The sequence below is a fragment of the Lissotriton vulgaris genome, unplaced genomic scaffold, assembly GCF_964263255.1.
Source record: "Lissotriton vulgaris unplaced genomic scaffold, aLisVul1.2 SCAFFOLD_616, whole genome shotgun sequence".
Lineage (NCBI taxonomy): Eukaryota > Metazoa > Chordata > Amphibia > Caudata > Salamandridae > Lissotriton > Lissotriton vulgaris.
Window position 1 is genome coordinate 273,610 of NW_028251520.1, and position 18,060 is coordinate 291,669.

Genomic DNA, 18,060 nt, shown 5'->3' on the forward strand with positions numbered 1-18,060 from the left:
GTGTTTGAATAACTTGTATAGCTTGGTGCCCCCAAAGTGTAGCAACAGGGATCTTTTTACTTCGTTATCCTTCTCCCTGGTCGCGGTGAAGTAGTTGTTGAGCTGTCCCAGCCATACGGCCCATCTAGGGGCAGCTGTGCCCGGGTCTATCAGTTCACTGAAGGGTGGTAATGCTTGTATCTGTGAGTGGGCTGACGGTGCTGGCGGCTGTGTTCCGAGGTTTACTGCTGGTGCTGGGGGTCCTGCTTGCTGAGCCTGGCCGGCTCCTCCACTTGCTCCCCCTGGGTTTGTGGTCATTTTGGTGTTAGGAGGTAGTGTCTTCCCCTTAAATGTTTTTCTTCTAAAAGTGCTGGTTGCGTTTGCATGGGCTTGTTTGTGTTCGCCTGAGTCAGTATTTGCTTGCTTGCTGGTTGCACTTGCTTGTGCTTATTTGCGCTTGCTGGGCCAATGCTTGTTGGTGCCTCCACGTGGTGTGCCTGGCAGCCTCGCTGGATTGCTCGCGCAATCGCTGGGTCCCGCGTCGGTTAGGGCCGAGGCTTTCTCCTTCCTTTCGCGCTCTTCTGGGGCCGGGCCTCCTCGCTGACGTCAGCGCCTCACATCTGCGCATGCGCGCGTTGCTTGGGCCTGTTGCTGGTTCTCCGCTTTCGGTGCGCTCTCGCGTGGGGGCCGATCTGCCGCTGCTGTCGCCGGTGCCACACGCAGCTCTTGGTGCACGCTGCTTACCGGTAAGGAGATTGTTTCCGCTGACGGCGGGCCGGTTTCTGTTTCTGCTTTTCCCCAGAGCGGCGGCCAGAGCGGGTGAGCAATTGCTGCTCGGGTCCGTGGTGTTGCGGTTTGATGTTGTTCGATTTGGGCGAATCCCACCCTCGTCGCCAGTGTGGGGGTGGTGACGGTCTGACTAGGGCTCAGGCGCTGCGCAGCACGCGGAGCTGGAATAAGCCACACACACACTCTGCTACTCTGGTGTGGACCGGAAGTCCCGTGCCACTTCGGTCCCTTTATTTAAAGCCTTCTGGCCACGCCTGGCCAGAAGGTGATACATTGTGGGTAGTGCTTCCGGGGGCTCAACCTGAGACCCTCGGAGCACTAGAGCGCTACAATACCCATAGTGGACCCACAACAGATTTTCGGAGAGCTGTGAACTTTAATGAATAAGCTGGCTTGGGCTGGCAAGACTCCGCGTATAGCGTTCGACATCCTCACTTTACCCTGCAATGCGGGGGGTGCCTGGGCGTGCTAGAGCTAGAACTCTATAAACGGGTGGCGCAGGCTCCGCATGGCCACGGCTGGGACCACGGCCTGCATGACCTTCCACACCTCCAGATTGAGATGGAAGCTGCTGACCCAGACCCCTTGCCACGGTTTTTAACTAAGCCACCAATAAGAAGTTGCGAGTACTAGACTCGGTCAACTCCCTGGTCCATGCGTGGCACGCACTGCTCCGTATGCATGATGGCGCCCAACTATACTCACCGCTTATGAGGGTGGAGTGGTGTCAGTGGTTTACTCTCAGCTCAGAGCGAGGGGCTCTCCACTCACTGAACAGTCTCAGTGTACAAGATATGGGTGATCTGTTTACAGACGGAAGGGTGTGTTCATGGGAGGAGGCGATCGCAGGGGTAACGGGGCCCTCTGCATTAACGCAATTTCATTTCTTCATGACTCGCCATGCTCTGCGCGCGGTGCTAAGTGAGAAACTCCTGGAGCCATTGGAGATTCCAGCCTTATCTATACTACTGCGCTCAAAATCACCTGTGAAGTTAGTCTTGCGCCTATATGCCTCAACACAACTTACTAAGACCACTCCATACACGAAGACGCAGCTGGCGGACATTGGGGCCCCAATAACAGATGCTATTTGGTCTTACTGCCGTGAGACCACCCGCAAAGTCTCCCTGAATGGCTGCCACAGGTTGGCCCATTTTAAATTCTCACACAGGGTCGATTACACTCCACAACGACTATGTAGGTATGGATTGCGGGACACTGATTGCTGTGAGCAATGCGATATGCCAGGGGCTGGGTTTTTTCCACCTTGCTTGGCAATGCTCTCATGTGGAAGGTTATTGGAGAAGCATTTTCAGCTACTAACAGACATTGTGGGGCTTCCTCTCACTCCCGACCCCCTATTGGCACTACTGGGCTACAAGAAACAACTTCGGAAGAACGTTCGCAAATGGGTCGCTATGGGTCTTCTCCTAGCGAAACGTAGGCTGGCGATGTGCTGGATGCGGGCCCAGTGCCAACGGTTGCAGAGTGGGAAAAAGGTATGATGTATTGTAATACCCAATCTGAAGTTTATAACAAGCTGTTACCCCCCTGCAGTCGTCTGAAAGGTTTCTGGGGTCTGTGTGCACAATATCAAGTAACGCAGCTAGATAGCGATGAGACACAGGACTAACGGCTGATGAATTGGATGCAGGAATGAGGTGCTTGGGAAGATGGAAGCACTGGCTGACTCGTTGATTGTGCCACTTCTCCTGCTTTGGGGGATGCTGAATCAAGGTACTGTGCCATGCTGATATTGTACCCCGATTGTGTAACTTTGCCTCATTGTAGGTATTCCTGGTGATGCCTTGTACGATGTATTGTTGCTGAATATCGGCCCAACACTTGCTAGACAGCGCAACCTCAGCCCCATATGTAATCAAACAAATGTGATATTTATATATGTGATATTTTTAATTTTTTTCCTATATTTGTTTTTTCTTTGTTCAATCAATAAAACATTAAAAACAAACTTTCACAGTGCTCCTACTCAATGTCTTTGAGGCTAAATGGGGACCCTTCATTATACTTTCAACTCATGTTGTTATGTTATGTTATGTTAACGGATTTTTAGAGCGCATAGCTGCCCGTGAGCGTCCCAGCTCTTGCTGTTGCCCATGCTGTGTCACACATCTTTGCTTTGGAATAGAAAGTACCCAGTGTTTTATATTTTCTACTGCAGTGGCGCCCAAACGTTTTAGAACCAGTACCCCATTTTCAGAATAACAATCTTTTGCGACCAACTTAACTGCAAAGGACATGAGGTGGGGCGATTTTTTAATGTATTCAAAGCACCATGTGGTAGCTCGCTGTCATTGCCGGACAGTAGTCACCGATTTTGCACAGACAAACAGTTTTGGTGAGAAAAGTTATCTAGTGCACAAGTAATAATGTGTGGTAATTGGGTATTCATGAATATTTATCCACTTGTGTGCAATGTTCCCTGTAAGGTGCGTGCACGCACGCACCTCTGTCCTCCCGAGCGTGTAGTGATATGGAGGAAAGCACGCGCACAAAGCACATCCCAGAAGAGCATTTGTCCTTCGGAAGGCAGAAAATGGTCTAGTAGTTTATTTATTTATTTTATTTATTTTGGGAGTCTTCTATAGCGCTAGCCAAACCCGAGGGTATCGGAGTGCTTTACAACATGATGAGGTGGAGACAAAAATACAGGGTAAAGGCAAGGCAGGAGTGTTGGACTTGGCCCTTATGGCAGGTTCACCCCTAGACTTTTTGCTTGTAATGGTGACCTGGTGATGGTGATTTTTAGGTTCTGCGCACTTTCACTGTGTCCCAGTGGAAAGTGCGTGCGCAGTCTGAGTGCATGTGATGAGATAGGCCTGCCCTCCCATAGGAATGCATGGGGAATGTATGTGTCCCTGGTAGTTCCTGATGCGTGGGGTGTACAGGTTCGAATTTGATATGTGCGAACTCGTGAGAGTGAATGCTTCGCAATGGTGTGTGTTGCATGCGTGTGTCATATGTAGAAGTGCAACTTCTAGGAGTTGGCATATTAGAGTAAAATATGCCTGGCGTGTGATTGGCTGGAGCAGGCTGGTGAGCCTGGCTCCAGGAAGGCTGGATGGGTCTGCCCCTGTGGTGAGTGGGAGATTAGCATGAGTGATGTGTGGGAGGAGTGTACCTGTGTCCTGGATGGGCTGGGTTTTCCCCACACAATGCTGGCTCCGCCCCCCTGTGGTGTGACTGATGACCCTAGCCCTGTCAGTGAAAGAAAGGGGTGGTAGGGCCATCAAGGGTACTCCCAAACCAGCTGCGACTGGTTTCTCCCCCACCCTGCACCTCCAAACAAAGGATTTAGGTGTATAAAAATGGGGCTGTGTCCCCACAGAATTTGTTCTTGTTCCAGGATCCTGAGGGGGGCTGCTGCTGCTGTTGCTGGGGCCAGGAGGAACCGCCACTTGGACTGCCTCCCTGTCTGGAGGGCCAGTGAGCTGGCCCCTGGCCCAGCCTTGCCCCCCACCTTGCCCTGCTGAGGGACCTTTTTGCTGGAGCTCTATTTTGCTGGATATTGCTTCTAAGCACCTGGGAGCGCTGAGGATTGCCTCTAGCGCTTGAGAGCGCTTTCTTCTCGTCCTAGCGCTGGGAGCGCTGTAGTTTGAGCCCACTAGCGCTTGAGAGCACTTTATATTGACCAGCAGCGCCTGGGAGCGCTTTTATAAGGCAGGTGCCCACCCTGCATTTTGCTGCTCTAGCGGCTGCCCATGCCGCATAGTTGTGTGATTTATTTTAATTATCAGGAGCTCACCCCGTGTTGAAATCGCTGCAGCCCAGGAACCCTGCCGGGCCGCCGCGCTGCCTACGGCGACCCGGAAGTCCCGCCTCCACACCTCCAAGGCCGCGCTGCCATTGGCGGCCCCCGAGGTCTGACCCGGAAGTCAGGCAAGCTGTGGAGGGACAACGTGACGAGGACCAGGAAGCAGGAGCCGCGGGAGCCTACTCCGCGCTCCTGCGTGTGGAGAAGAGGCTTCCTTTACTGCCACGGCCCCAGGGAGAGCCCCGTGGTGACCGGCCTGAAAGAGGGAGAGCCCGGAGTCTCCGTCGAGAGCGCCCAGCACGCCGCCAGCAGACGGAGCCGAGGAGGAGCCCCCGCCCCCCAGAGTCCCGGTGAGTGCTGCGCTGTGTCTCCGGTTGACGGAGGCCGCTCCAAAGGAGGGGGCATTGCTGTTTTGAGCCCTGAAGGCTCCACCAGTGGCCGCAGTCGCGCAGAGAGCCTAGTGAGGCTCAGAGGGGCATCTTGGAAAACTCGAGTTCCCAGAGGTGGGACTCCAACGACGGGCCAGTATTCTCGAGTCCCCCAGAGGGGGGGACTTCCACAGTAAGGCGCCACAGTTGTTTTCAGAGCCCAGAGAGGCTCAAAGGCTCCATTTGGTCTCAAGCCCAGAGAGGCTCTGGGGCATTTTTGTTACTTAGAGCCCGAGAGGCTCAAGTTGCCATAATTGTTTTGCGAGCCCCGAGAGGCTCAGTGGCAGCCACACCTGTCTAATTAGAGCCCTGAGAGGCTCAGGGGGACATTTTGTTCTGCAGAGCCTATGAGGCTCCCACATCGTGTTCGCCCCACCAGTGCTCAGAGCCTAGAGAGGCTCCCACGTTGGCCCCATCATTTGCACCAGTTGCCCAGCACCTTGTGGGCAACTGCCACGTTTAGGCCCTGACATTGGGACACAGGGACTGCCACAGGTGGTGGCTAATGTGGATTTGGCGCAATTGTGATTGCTACACCTCTGAATGTATTGTGATGCATCATGTGTTTTCCTCCCTTACACCTCTGAATGAATGTTATGCATTGCATCATGTGTTATGTTCTTACCCCCCTACAGGTATTGTGATACTTAGGTGGTTGTTTTCTCCCTAGTACAGGTGGTGCTAGTGAGGTCCTGGTTACCAGTGATTACTGGTTGTGTGCTATTTTGTGCTAATGTAATTTTACATTCTAAGTGCTATTTCTAAAAAGTGTTACTTCTAAAAGTGCTGATTCCTGACAGTGGTCCAGGTGGCCCTGTCTTGTAAATATCCCCTGTAAATTCTGCCGTGCCTCTGGCACATTGTAAAGTGTGTGTTTTATCTAATGTGTTTTGGTGTAATACAAAGGCTATTTTTATATAACCTTGTGTGGAGTTTCCTTTGTGGTGGGCCTTGGGTGTTGTTGCTGGGGTGCGTGCGCAAATACTTAACTCACATCGCCTCCAAGTTTAGCCTTGCTGCTCGCGCCACGTTACCTAGAGGGTGAGCTGGGGTTATCGTGGCGTGTAACTCCCTTGCCCTGACTTAGGAATGGTGGTCTCTGACTGACTTTGGCGCAAGCCCTGGCCAGCCAGGGATCCCATTTCTAACAAGGAGGAATACAGAAAAAGTTCAAAAGGCAGCATTGCAGAGTTTTGGAGGTAGGCCAATTGAGGGAGAAAAAGTTCAAAAAGGAGGCTTTACAGTTCTCCTGGGTCTTCGCGGGGAGATGATTGAGGTAGAGGGGGTCGAAGAGGCCGCGGCGAGGCATTGAGGGGGAGGGGCCAGAAGGTAGAATCAAAGTCCTAGGAAGGCACGACTGGTGGTGGAGAAGTTCATTTCGCGGTGACAGCACAGGGGCTGAGAAATGGAGGAGGTAGGACGTGGCTGTGTGGTGATTGGTGGCTGCCCGTTGGGGGAGCACTGATGGGAGGCACCCAGGTGGAGGGAGGAGCATCATGTAATTGCGTTTGGGAAGGCACGGTTGAGGTAGAGAGTTTTAAGGAGGCTTTTGAATTTTGGAAAGGCAGGGGTTGTTCTGATGTTGATTGGGATGGCGTTCCAGGTTTTTGGGGCGTTTCCTGCAAAAGAGCGGGCAGCAGTATTTTGTTTACCCGTTTTTAAGGGAATGAGGAGGAGAGAGTTGGAACTCCTGAGGTTTCTTGCTTGTCCGGCTTTCTTGAGTTTGGAGGCTAAGTATTCCGGTTTCCCTGTGTGTAGGGCTTTATGTGTGAGGCAGGCATTTCTGAAACTGGCCCGCATTTCAACTGGTAGCCATTTCAGATCTCTGAGCGCAGGCAAAATGTGGTCAAATTTCTTGATTCCGGTGACCATCCTGGCTGCAGCATTGAGAGTTGTTTTGAGCGGGGCTAGGTGAGAGTGGACAGTCCCGGAGAGAACTGCGTTCCCATAGTCTAGTCTGGACAACACCAGGGCTTGGGTTGCTTGCTTGAGGTCGGAGGAAGGGATGTAGGGTTTGATTTTGTTAAGGAGCTTCAGATTGAGGAAGGCGCCCTTGGCTGAGTTCTTGATGTGATTGGACATGGAGAGTTTGTGGTCAAGGGTGATTCCCAGTGATTTGACCGAGGTAGCCAGGGTGAGATTTCCGTTGAGGGCATCAATAGCTTTCAACCATTCAACGATTTGCGGGTTTTCCTCCTTGTTAGAGATGAGGAGGATCTCAGTTTTGCCCTGATTGAGTTTGAGGTGGATCTTTGCTAGCCAGTCTTAGACTTCATTGAGGGTATTGTTGAGTCTTTGAATGTCGTTGAGGGAGGAGGTTTCCAAGTAGATCTGTGTATCATCTGTATAGAGATGAAAGGGGATATTCGCTTTTTTCAGAATGGAGGTGAGAGGTTCCATATATATATGTTGAACAGTTGAGGGGAGAGAATGGAGCCTTGAGGTGTTCTGTGAAAGTGACAGAGTTGCCTGGGGGGTGGTATAGGAGGTGGAAGCGCACTAGGTTATTGTTGGTGGTTTTGAAGATGGCGGTAAGGCATTCGAAAGAGTTATATATGAAGTTGTCGGTTTCGGACTCCGATAGGTTGTTGTTGTGGATGATTGCCACGCCTCCGCATTTTTGGTCAATTCTATCTTTCTTGATGATTGAAAAACCCGGGGGGACGAGCATATCTAAGAGAGGGGAGGAATCATTTAGCCAGGTCTCGGTGATGAAAGCAATGTCAATGTCAAGGGTGTGATCTCTTCGGCGCAGGGGAGTGCTGGGGGATTTAGGATGACTTCTGTTGTTAGAGGAAGGGATAGGTTGGGGTATGGAGAGAGATAGGGGATCGGGAAGAGATGGCCTGTTGTTCTTGTTAGGGGGAGGGAGACAGGAGGGGAGGCTTGAGGAGTGGGTTGTGGGTACCCGGCGTGGGAAGTTGTGGGTTCCGCACCGGGGGTGGATCGGGGGGTAGAGTTAAAGCAGGGGTGGCCGAGACAGTGGAGAGAGGGGGATTTCCGGTGGTCAGAGAGTGCGCTACGGAAGATGGGTAGCAGGAGGAGGAGTGAGGTGAGAGTTCCTTAAGGGGGATTGGTTTTCCAGGCGGTGGGTGATCGGGCGGGGGAGAGGGGGAGTGGGGTAGCTGGTGGAACATAGCCAGGGGAAGAGGAGGTCAAAAGCTTCCAGATTGGCATTGTTGGCTTGGATCAGGACTATGTCGTTAGAGTAGATGGTCATCAATGTGCTCCCACTGAGTGGTAAGGGGGAGGGGACGTAAAAGGAGAGTTTGCAGCTATGGGTCGTGTTAATCGTTTTGGTGATTTGGCATCTGACTCGCAGGACTGATATCCAGTTGGAGGGTCTGGATGTGTGGAATATGAGGTCCATTTTTAATTGGCCTAAGGCGGAGGAGTGGTAAAGGTCGGCAAAGAGGGATTCCGGGAATTGTCTGAGTAGTTTGTGTTTAAGGGTTTTTTTTGGATTTCAGAGAGAGGAAGGGCAGGGGGGAGATAAAGAAGGAGTTATGGCCGTGCTGTTTTATGTAGAGCGGGTTAACGGAGGGAGGAGCTGAGCGGGGCATTCTAGCTGGGCAGAGAGGGGGCAAAGTGAGGATAGTGTCTAATTTCAGGAGGGCTAGTTAGAGACCAGGGGAGCAAGGGGGAACCGATTGCGGGGCGGAGCTGGTTAGCGGAGGACTGGGCAGCTGGGAGAGATGGCAGGGGCAAAGGGTCTCTAGCGCTGCCTGGCTCGACGGCGCTTGCTAGGGTAGCTATCTGGGCGGACGATGGTGAGGAAATCTAAGGAGAGCTGGCAAGGACCGATAGGTAGTGCTGGGGGGAGGACAGGCGGAATTCCCTTTGCTAGATTCAGAGAAACTCACGGAAGCATTGAGGCTGGCAGTCTTAGATGGAGAATGTTAATCAGAGTGCCCGTCAAGGGCTGCATTTTACATAAATACTTTCAAAAGGCATACAATCAGCGCCACAGCTGCGCTCTATTTAGAAAAGAAAAATTATACAACAGGGGGTGGTGATGGACAGAGTTTCTGAATTAAGCAGAATACTCTCACCCAGTCAAGAGATCAGGGCTTAATCCAACACCGTTTTTTAGCTCACTGCACCATCCCAGCTCAGAACCTGGCTATATGCAAATTAGTCTGTCCCTGGCCCAGTGTATCATGGGAACAGGGCAAACCAAACTACCAAGCCAATTCTTTCACTGGGAAGGAAACAAGCTACCGGGGACCGGTTTCTGGCATTTCAGCCGTCTTCGGCCCGGCTTGCTTGAATCCTGATGGTGCAATGAGCTAGGGACTCACGTCTGAGTATACCCTTCCACGCTTATGGTGGACAAAATAATTAAACAACAGGGGGTGGTGATGGACAGAGTTTCTGAATTAAGCAGAATACTCTCACCCAGTCAAGAGATCAGGGCTTAATCCAACACAGTTTTTTAGCTCACTGCACCATCCCAGCTCAGAACCTGGCTATATGCAAATTAGTCTGTCCCTGGCCCAGTGTATCATGGGAACAGGGCAAACCAAACTACCAAGCCAATTCTTTCACTGGTAAGGAAACAAGCTACCGGGGACCGGTTTCTGGCATTTCAGCCGTCTTCGGCCCGGCTTGCTTGAATCCTGATGGTGCAATGAGCTAGGGACTCACGTCTGAGTATACCCTTCCACGCTTATGGTGGACAAAATAATTAAACAACAGGGGGTGGTGATGGACAGAGTTTCTGAATTAAGCAGAATACTCTCACCCAGTCAAGAGATCAGGGCTTAATCCAACACCGTTTTTTTAGCTCACTGCACCATCCCAGCTCAGAACCTGGCTATATGCAAATTAGTCTGTCCCTGGCCCAGTGTATCATGGGAACAGGGCAAACCAAACTACCAAGCCAATTCTTTCACTGGGAAGGAAACAAGCTACCGGGGTCCGGTTTCTGGCATTTCAGCCGTCTTCGGCCCGGCTTGCTTGAATCCTGATGGTGCAATGAGCTAGGGACTCACGTCTGAGTATACCCTTCCACGCTTATGGTGGACAAAATAATTAAACAACAGGGGGTGGTGATGGACAGAGTTTCTGAATTAAGCAGAATACTCTCACCCAGTAAAGAGATCAGGGCTTAATCCAACACTGTTTTTTAGCTCACTGCACCATCCCAGCTCAGAACCTGGCTATATGCAAATTAGTCTGTCCCTGGCCCAGTGTATCATGGGAACAGGGCAAACCAAACTACCAAGCCAATTCTTTCACTGGGAAGGGAACAAGCTACCGGGGACCAGTTTGTGGCATTTCAGCCGTCTTCGGCCCGGCTTGCTTGAATCCTGATGGTGCAATGAGCTAGGGACTCACGTCTGAGTATACCCTTCCACGCTTATGGTGGACAAAATAATTAAACAACAGGGGGTGGTGATGGACAGAGTTTCTGAATTAAGCAGAATACTCTCACCCAGTCAAGAGATCAGGGCTTAATCCAACACCGTTTTTTAGCTCACTGCACCATCCCAGCTCAGAACCTGGCTATATGCAAATTAGTCTGTCCCTGGCCCAGTGTATCATGGGAACAGGGCAAACCAAACTACCAAGCCAATTCTTTCACTGGGAAGGAAACAAGCTACCGGGAAACACAGAAAGTTTACAAACATGAGGAGTGCTTTCAGAATCATCGCAAAGCATACATTTGTGCTCTTAAACTTGATGCATTTCTTTTCTAAATACAGCGCAGCTGTGTGGCTGATTGTTTGCCTTTTGAAAGTATTTATGTTAAAGGCAGCCCATGACGGACGCTGGGATTAACATAAATACTGAAAGGTTTGTCACAAAGGTGCTATAGAGAGATGAGGTGCATTGTTGGGGAGTGGTAGTGGGGAATTCATGGAGAAGGAGGAGATGGGGCGCTAAAAAAGACGGTTGCACAGTGTGCGACCAGTGCTAGGGCTATCCCTGGGTGGGAGTGTTAGCCCCCTCCCGAAGGTCGGGTCTAGTTGCTCCCCTGATCACATTGTCCTGCATGGGCAGCATTTAACATACATTCTTTCAAAAAGCAAACCATCTGTCCTGCATTTAGAAAATTAATGCAGCAAGTTTTATATAGTGCGAATTCAACCCAAAGTTATTGGAGTAATTTACATGTTTTTTTGTATGCATGGGGAGATTAATTGATTTGCAGAGAATCACAGAATGTTAGTCTGACCCGAGACACAAAACCCATATCCTAAGTCTGCAGCTTTAGTATTAGCCACAACCTCTACCACAACAGTGGAAACATTTTCAATATTATATACAACTTTATGCAACGACCAACCATTGACAAAGCCAATAGTCCTGGCTTCTTATAGGTGTAATGTTACTTGTATTATATATCTGGATGCAATGACAGAAGCAGCAAATTCCTTGGGTGGCACACTATGAAAAGCATAGATTTCTGTCTTCATTGCTTTTAAGCCACGCTCTTCATTGCATTGGTCACGCCTTTTGAGAGACACCCTAGTTTTTTTCATCCCACTTAAAGCCCTGGTCTACATGCGTGGTCAGGTTCTTTGAGCACATAGCCTTGGCTGCAGCACACAGAGACCTTACTTTGCCGGCCGCACACAGAGGAAAAAAATAGAGGGAATATTGCTAGCGTGGTATTGTAATTAAATTAGTGACTGTGTTTACGAAATCATCCCCACATTTCCCTGGTGTTGGTCGCCCTGGCATAATATTGCCACCAACGCTCCTTGCATCATCACTAAAAAACATTAACAAAGCCAAATAGCTCTCAGATAACATGAGAGGTATTTGGCTTTGTCAATGCTTATTTAGACCTAATGCAAAGCACGTAAGCTGCTGTGCAACATGACAAAGAATAACACAGTCCAAGGCCGCGGTGCACTCTGGGGTGTCAGCGCTTTGCTCTGTTTGACTTTACTTAGAGCTGTATTCACAGCAGCCGCAGTGCTGTGCAGCATGTCTAAAAAAACATTGGCAAAGCCAAGAGATTTTGCATGGGTGACAGCTATTGGTTTTGTCAATGATTGATCAGGACTTGTGCTCTGAGGAGATAGATACATAATTCACGAATGGTTTATAAAAATGCAGAACATAAACTGTGTCTTGTAAAAGCCCCGGGCCTAGAGGAGCCTCCAGGAGGAGTCAACACAGGGTCTGAGGGATCGACGCTCGAAGGATGAGGGTCAATGACAGAGATGAACCTCCCAACCCCGCCTCTCACCCTCCTCAGCCTCCCCTCTGGCTCACCAGGCCTCACAGTGCCTGCAGATTTATTTATTTATTTATTTATGCATTTTTATATAGCGCAGACTTTACCCGAAGGCATCAGAGCGCTTCACAATAGGAACAGAAATGAAACATAATGAGAAACATTACAAAAAGGATGTATGACGTTAGCACGCACACTTTTACCACGCATACCATTACCACGCATTTTTTACAACGCAATACCTTTACAACGCATAGTGCTTTGGGTGCTGGATAGTGAATAGTTTAATTTACTATTCCAACACCAGTCCCCGTGGACACTAGGGAAGGTTATTGGATAGTAAATTAACCTATTCACTAGCCTTTCCCTATGTCAGATCGCCCCAAAGCGCTATGCGTTGTAATGGCATGCGTTGTAACAGATGCGTGGTAATGGTAGTGCGTTGTAAAAAATGCGTGGTAAAGGTTGTATACCTTACAAAAGAACGGATTACACAAGCATACGTTATGTTACTGTTGGACAGGCCTCGTGAAGGGCTCGCTCCCTCCCCGCATGACAGAGCCTGGACACCGGGTCTCCCGGGGTCCCCTCAGAAGAACAACCCCGACGACCCACAGAAGCAACCCGCAACCCGTCCCCTACGGGACGCCTGCTCCCGGACATCTCTGTATCACTGGACCGGGCCACCACCAGCACCATTGCCCGGCCCAGCCGCCATCTTGGACACTGCACCACGAGGCCGCGTGGCCTCAGCTCGACCCCAACCCTGGGCCTGGCCAGGCCCCGACATCCCGGCACCACCATCCACCCAGGAGGTGAACGGACCACGTGGCAGGTCAATGGGAGAGAGGAGTGTCGATGGCTCTCCCCCGCCAGGTGCCGATCGCTCCCAGCCTCCCCGGGTGCTGGCTCCACCCCCCTGCTGGGTGACTCTCTCATCCCGGACCTCCCGACCTCCAAGAGCGAGGGCCCAGACATCAAAGGAGGCCAGACCTATAACTGGGGCAGCTCCAGAGCAGGAAGGCAGTTGTATCCTGGAGTCGAGAGACACCTAGAAGAACTCATCCTTGACGGACTGCTGGCGCTGCCGCAGCCCTGCCTTGTGAACCATCGTCCTGCCTGCTGGCGCTGCCGCGGCCTTCTGCAACCTTCCTCCTCGTCCAAGGGACCTGCTGGCGCTGCCGCGGCCCTCTGCAACCTACATCGTCCAAGGGACCTGCTGGCGCTGCCGCGGCCCTCTGCAACTTACATCGTCCAAGGGACCTGCTGGCGCTGCCGCGGCCCTCTACCAACTACATCATCGTAGGGACCTGCTGGCGCTGCCGCGGCCCGACCTTCCAGATCTCCGAGCTCGAGGATTGTGAGCTATCCACCATTTCACCTCAATACCAGATCGGTATCAAGACTGTCCCGCTACCCCCTTTCCCTTCCAGAGACTTCCGATCTCACTGTACCGTGATACCTTGCTTCAAGAACTGCATATAAAGAGCGTTAACCTCATCCTTGTGTGGTGTCCATCTGTGGGGGGGAAGTTACTTGTCTGTACGATCACTGGAGACGGCCCTCCCCGGAGGCCTCTCCCCTTGTCCTCGGCCGACCCTCCAGGTCTCCATCTAACATTGGTGGCCAGCGGCGCGATCCGAACCAACGCGTAATCGTACAGAAAGTAACTCACCCCACGACTCAACCACAATGACGACAAAAGAGAGCGGATCCGCAGAGAAATTCCAGATGGAGAAACTAGAAGATTACAACCATCGAGAGCTAAAACAATTTTGCATGGAACTAGGCATTTCTACCACCGGGCTGAGCACAAAAGAGGACTTCAAACACGCCCTAGAATCTTGGGCAGAAACGGGTGCGGCTGCACCCCGGAACCAAAACCGCGAGGCACCAGAAACAAACACCTCTCCGACGGAAGAAAGGAGAGCGGGTCTCTCCCTGGAAGAGATCCAAGAACGAGAGAAAAGCAGACTCCATGAATTGGAATTGGCGCGGCTCCGGTTGGACGGAGAACTGAAACTGGCGGAACAAAAGATAAACTTGGAACACTTACGGCTCCGAGAGGAGCAGGAAGAGAAACAAAGGCAGAGAGAACTCGAAGAGAAAAAACTGGCATACGAACACGAGCGCAAGCTAGCAGAAATAAAAATGCGGAAGCAGAATAAAGATCTAGGGGTGCCCGAGCGCCCGCACACCCCGGGCCCTACCGAACCAAAGGTCCACATCCCCAAGGATGTCGTCAGAGAATATTTTCGGAACGACGACATACAGCAGTGGTTCAAGGCCTACGAGATCGCCATGACCTCCCACCGGATTGATCGAAGTGACTGGGGAGCCGGGCTATGGGGGAGGTTCGTCAATGAAGGCCGCGATGCCCTGCTACAGCTCCCAGACCATCAGATGACCTCCTATGACCACATGAAGGCCGCCCTCCTCACTCGATACAGACTCACGCCCGAGATGTACCACCAGAGGTTCCGCGACTGCAAACGGATCCCGGGTACAACTTGGGTAGGGTATGTGAACTATTTCAGTCGAGCCTTCGAGGGGTGGATCAAGGGCAGCCACGTAACCACCTACGAGCAACTCTTTAACCTCATGGTCTGTGAGCACCTCTCCAACAATTGCTTCGTCGAGCTCAGGCAGCACCTTCTTGACAGCAAAATGACTGAACCTCGGCAGCTCGCCGCCGAAGCTGACCGATGGGAAAGCACTCGAGTGGCCCGGAGTGGGCCAAGTGAACAGAACAGAAACAACCAAGGTCTCCATCGCCCCCGAGGAGGAGGCCAGGGCCGGGGCCGAGATGCCGTCCCGGCAGCTCCCGCCAGCAACACCCCGCCCCCGGCCGGTCGGGGAAACCCCCCGATGCGCCCAGGGTTCCGAGCCAACGTCACTTGCCACCGGTGCCAGCGAATCGGACACTACGCCAGCGACCCGAGCTGCCCGAAGAACCAGACTCCAGTGCCCCGCCAGGTCGCTGCCGCCGCGCTAGGAGAAGAGCAAACTCCGAGGAGTATGAAGAGTACGAGCAGGAACAGCCCGAGTGGGAGCCTGCCGCCATGACCCTGGCCTGCCTGGGGGAAAGAGACATGATTCCGCGGGCTCCCCTACCTGCCAACACCAGAAAATACAGCCAGTGGGTAAGCATAAATGGGCGCAAGGCCGAAGCTCTGCGCGACACCGGGGCCAGTGTGACGGCAGTCCGCTGTCACCTGGTGACCCCAGAACAAATCCTGCCAAACGTTCTTTGCCCTGTCCGATCAGCCGACAATTCAGAGAGCCTGTGTCGGATGGCCTGCGTCCCCTTCGAATGGGGAGGAGTGTCCGGCATGCTAAAAGTGACTGTCCGCGATGATGCCCCCGTGGACTGCCTCCTGGGAAACGACCTTGAGAGTTCCCCGTGGGCGGCCGTTGAGAGAAGAGAGCACCTGGGGATGTTGGGCCTCCCGGACTGGGCGTGCGTAACAACCCGGTCCATGGCCGCCCGTGCCATCCCCAGACCCGAAGAACCCGAATGGCCAGCACCTCCCCCCCGATCAACCCAGAGGAAGCCACCTTCAACACTGATCCCCCAGAGCAAACCCAAGAAGGGCCCACTCCGCTCCAAGATCTTCCAGAACTGGCTCAGTGGCGTCAAGAGGGGGGACCCACCCAGGAACAATTCCGTCAGGAGCAGAAGACCTGTCCCTCCCTCGAGGGACTCCGACAGCAAGCACTCGCCCAGAGCGCAGGAGACACCGCAGGGGCCCACTGGATCTATTGGGACAATGACCTACTATACAGCGAGCAAAGAATTGCAGAATTGGGGGCCAGTCGGGTACTGGTAGTGCCCCTCCGCTTCAGAGACTTTCTCTTAAACTTGGCACACGATGTCCCCCTTGCTGGGCACTTGGGGCAAGACAAAACGTACAACCGCCTGGTAACCCACTTTTACTGGCCCAAAATGCGAAATGATGTCTCCAACCACTGCCGAGCATGCCCCACCTGCCAGGCCAGCGGGAAGAGCGGCCGAAAAATCAAAGACCCCTTGCAGCCATTCCCCGTCGTAACTACCCCGTTCGAACGGGTGGGAATAGACATCGAGGGGCCCCTGGACCCTCGAACAGCACAAGGACATCGATTCATCCTGGTCCTGGTGGACCACGCCACCCGCTATCCCGAGGCCATTCCTCTTCGGACTGTAACAGCACCAGTGGTAGGCCGAGCCCTAATGGGGATCTTCTCCCGAGTAGGATTCCTCCGGGAAGTCGTCAGCGACAGAGGCACGAACTTTATCTCCAAATATATGAAATCTCTCTGGCAGCAGTGCGGGGTCACATACCGGTTCACGACCCCCTATCACCCGCAAGGAAACGGACTGGTCGAGCGGTTTAACCGCACGCTCAAGGGGATGATCATGGGGCTGGAGGAACCCCTACATTGCCAGTGGGATGTGCTGCTCCCGTGCCTCCTCTTCGCCTACCGAGAAGTCCCCCAGAAATCCCTCGGTTTCAGCCCCTTCGAGCTCCTGTACGGACACCCTGTCCGGGGGCCCCTCAGCCTGGTTAAAGAAGAATGGGAAATGGCCCCCCTGAAGACCCCTCCGGACGTGTATAAGTACCTCCTGACCCTCCGCAACCTGACCCGGCGATTCAGGGAACTCGCTAAAGCCAATCTCGAGGCCAGTCAGGAGGACATGAAGAAATGGTACGATCAACATGCCTCCTCCATCGAGTTCGAGCCTGGTCAGCAAGTATGGGTAATGTCTCCCATCGAGCCTTGTGCCTTGCAGGACAAATGGACAGGACCCTTCAAGGTGGTTGAGCGCAAGGGCCCCGTCACCTATCTAATCGACATGGAGTCCCCCCGGAACCCCCTCCGGGTCCTTCACGCCAACAGACTCAAACCACACTTCGTCCCTCGGAGCTCAGCCTACTGATGGCCACAGATAGTGGGGCAGAAGAAGATTCAGAGCCCCTTCCTGACCTACTGAGGACCCGGGAGAAAGATTGCTCGGTGGACGGGGTCCGACTCTCCGATGCCCTGACCCCGGAGCAGCGCCAAGACTGTCGGGCCCTCCTGCTGCAATTTGCAAGCCTGTTCTCCCTCACCCCCGGGGTCACCCCCTGGTGCCTTCATGATGTGGACATGGGGGACAGTCCCCCTATCCGACACCTGCCGTACCGAGTGCCAGATCGGGTGCGCACCTGCATCCAAGATGAAGTCTCCAAAATGCTCACACTGGGAGTCATCAAGCCATCCGACAGCCCCTGGGCCAGCCCAGTCGTACTGGTCCCCAAAGCTGCTGCCCCGGGCACCACCCTCGAGCTCCGATTCTGCGTCGACTATCGGGGCCTGAACGCTGTCACCCGAACCGACGCTCATCCCATTCCCCGAGCAGATGAACTGGTTGACCGCATGGGGGCTGCCCGCTACCTGAGCATCTTCGATCTGACAGCGGGCTACTGGCAGATCGGCCTCACCCCCAGAGCCCAAGAACGATCCGCCTTCTCTACCCCGGATGGTCACTACCATTTCAAAGTAATGCCATTCGGCATGAAAAACGCCCCCGCCACTTTCCAACGACTTGTGAACCAGGTATTGGCGGGCCTCGAAGAATTCAGCGCCGCCTACCTGGACGATATCGCTGTGTACAGCCGCCACTGGACAGACCACCTTCACCACCTCCGAGAAGTCCTGCACGCCCTCCGACAGGCCGGCCTCACCATCAAGGCCAGCAAGTGCCAAATTGGCCAGGGGTCCGTGACCTACCTCGGGCACCAAGTGGGGAGCGGTCTGGTGGCCCCTCTCCAGCTCAAGATCGCGGCCATCCAGTCCTGGCAACCACTCGCCACCCAAACCGAGGTCCGAGCCTTCTTGGGGCTCACCGGATACTACAGGTAGTTCGTGAAGGA